Below are 2,677 nucleotides of genomic sequence, written 5' to 3' on the forward strand. Positions count from 1 at the left end.
GGCGAGCTGCTTGGAGACCTGGACAGAAGCGCGCTCCGCTCGCGTCGGCTCGGCTCTGGCACTCGCGCCGCGCTGCGCGCCACGCGGCCCTTATATACGGTCCCGCGGCTGCGCGCACTGCCGGCCGCCGGCAGGGGGCGTGCGGACCCCGAGGATCGCGCCGGGGCGCGGCGCGGCGGGGGCGTCCGGCCAGCGACCCCCGAGGGCTTGTCTTGTCGGTGAGGACCGGAGGGAGGCTGCCCTCGTATGACAGATAACGCAGCGCGGGACGCGCTCTTGGGCCCACTCACCCGACCGACCCTTTCCACAGCAGAAGGAAGGGGGCCACTCTTCTGATGAGGGATTTGAGACTCACACTTGACCCAACAAACAAGGGACAGAGCCAGGATTCGAACCCAGGGCTCTGTCCGCTTAGAGGGGCCACAGCTGGATCAACAGAGGCCGGGGAGGACGCAGAAGAGAGGGGAGTGTGTGTGTGGGGAGGACGCAGAAGGGAGGGGAGTGTGTGTGTGTGGGGAGGACGCAGAAGGGAGGGGAGTGAGTGTGTGGGGGGCAGGTCCGCTGTCTGGGTCTTGGTTACCCCTCCCTTCACCCTTTTGCACCTGCCTCACCCTGGACCTGCTCTGGGAGCTTTGTGACATTGGTGCAGGGGGTGGCAGAATCGGTCTTCACACCCACCTGGGGACATCTTGGGACTTTGCCTGTCATGGCCTCTGGTCCAGGGAGCCTCCCTGCTGGTCTGAGAGCACCTCCTAAGGGCAGCAGACAACTGTCCCCGGTGGTCTGCACCCGGGGTGGGTCTGTGCCGGGTGGTGGACACCTTCCCTCACCGGGACAGCGCCATCTCTGCTTCCCCTCCCCGGCAGGGGTGGACGGTGCCTCATTAACATGTGCTAATGAGTGTTAGCTCCGTGTCTTCCAGGAGGAGAGTGAGGGGAAGGAGGTAGGTGAGGCTGGAAAGGAGGGCGCCAGGGGAGAGGGGGACCCAGGAGGAGGCAGAGGGTTGGGGGAGGGCTAGGCTGAGCCACACAGGGATGCTACGGAGCACAGGCTCCCAAGCAGCTTGCTCTCTGCCCAGGGCCAGTGCGGCTGGAGCCACTTGGGGAAGTCTAAGAGCTGGCTGTGGAGGTCTCTTGCTGCCAGCGCAGAGTCCTGGGCTGAGAAGTCACCACAGCCGCTGAATCTCTAGCCCTGTGGCTCCAGGGAGGCAGGATGGCTCAGTGGTTAGGAGCAGGCACTCTGGAACCAGGCTGCTGGATCTGAATCTCGGAATAACCTGGGTGACGTTGGCCAAACCGCATAAGCTCCCTGTGCCTCCCCGTCTCTCTCCTGTAGGGTGGGAAGGCGAGGGTGTGCCTCTTAGAGCTGTCCCAGGGGTTAAATGGGCCCACGCTGCTGCTGCCCTTCACACTGTGTAGCCTGGCGGGAAATTCCTCGGTGAGCATCCTTCTCCTGGGGTGGTGAATGGCTTCTGGAGGGGCTAACTCCAAAGGGAGGCCAAGGCAAAAAGCTGAGACAGATGCGGCCTCCAGAGCACACTTCCCTACAGCCCCGCAGCTCTGAGACCTGTGGTGCAGCTCCTCCCACTCACTGCCTGCTGGATCTGCGGGGTGTGCCGGCTCAGCCCCCCATGCTCCGAACACCAGTGCCGGTGGCGTGCTGCTTCCTCCCGTCTAGAGCAGCTGAGCCCAGGGCCAGACGGTCCTGGTTGTGACTGCGGGGTGGCCACAGTGGCCTGCATACTCTGCCCTTGCTTTCAGAGGCGTGGCTGGGGTCCCACTTCGAGGAGCCCATCCCTGCCTGTCTGAGCCACACAGCCTGGAGGACTGAGGAGCCCGAGCAGATCCCTCTGTCCTCCACCCCCAAGCCGAGCGCTGCAGAAACAGGTTCCAAGGCCCTGCCCTGGAGCCCACTGGACTGGTTGGGAGCCTTTGGGGCAAATAGAGATTGAGGTAACGGTAGTCCCACAAAGTCAGCATATGGACCAGAAGCGGCGTGGTGGAGGCGGTAGCCGGCAAGACTCCCAGCAGCTGCAAACGTTTAATTAAAAGGCAGGTGTTATGGTTATTGACTCGGGTGGCTGAGAGCAATTTTTCTTGTTCTGAAATAGTGGCACTTAGGTCCCACCTGGAAGCCCCGGAGCCAGACCCCTCCTGTCTTCTTGGCTGGCTCCTGGACTGCCATGGAGAAGCCTGGCTGAGAGAGACAGGGGGGAGGCTTAGTCTGTGGGGAGGGCAGCACTTTGGGCTCCGCAGAGGCTAAGCTTTTGGGGGACCTCCAGAAAATCTCCCCAGGCTGGGTACAGGCAAGCACACCTGGGTAGGCTAGTCCCTAGTAGGCTGGGGCGAGCAGAACTCTGGAGTTTGGGCCATGTGCAAGGACCGACTGGTGCTTGCTGCCAACTTAGACGAAGCAGCCCAGACTGTCCTGTGCCGCGTGCAGAAGGAATTTGGGGGACCAGGGTCCTCTGCAGCCCTGGGGGGTGGCTGTGGCTCCTGGGTGTGTACAGAGGAGGGACCTGCCAGTGTATAAGGTATCCCTGTTGTCTGAGGAGGATGAGGCTGGGAGGAGGGGCAAAATCTGCTCCAGGCAGACCCAACTCCATTATGCAGGGACCATGGACCCCGTGTCTCCGTCTTCATTCATTTTCTGTAGCTAGGACAAAAAGTCTGCAGCA

The sequence above is a fragment of the Lepus europaeus genome, chromosome 19 (genome assembly GCF_033115175.1).
Source record: "Lepus europaeus isolate LE1 chromosome 19, mLepTim1.pri, whole genome shotgun sequence".
In the NCBI taxonomy this organism is placed as follows: domain Eukaryota; kingdom Metazoa; phylum Chordata; class Mammalia; order Lagomorpha; family Leporidae; genus Lepus; species Lepus europaeus.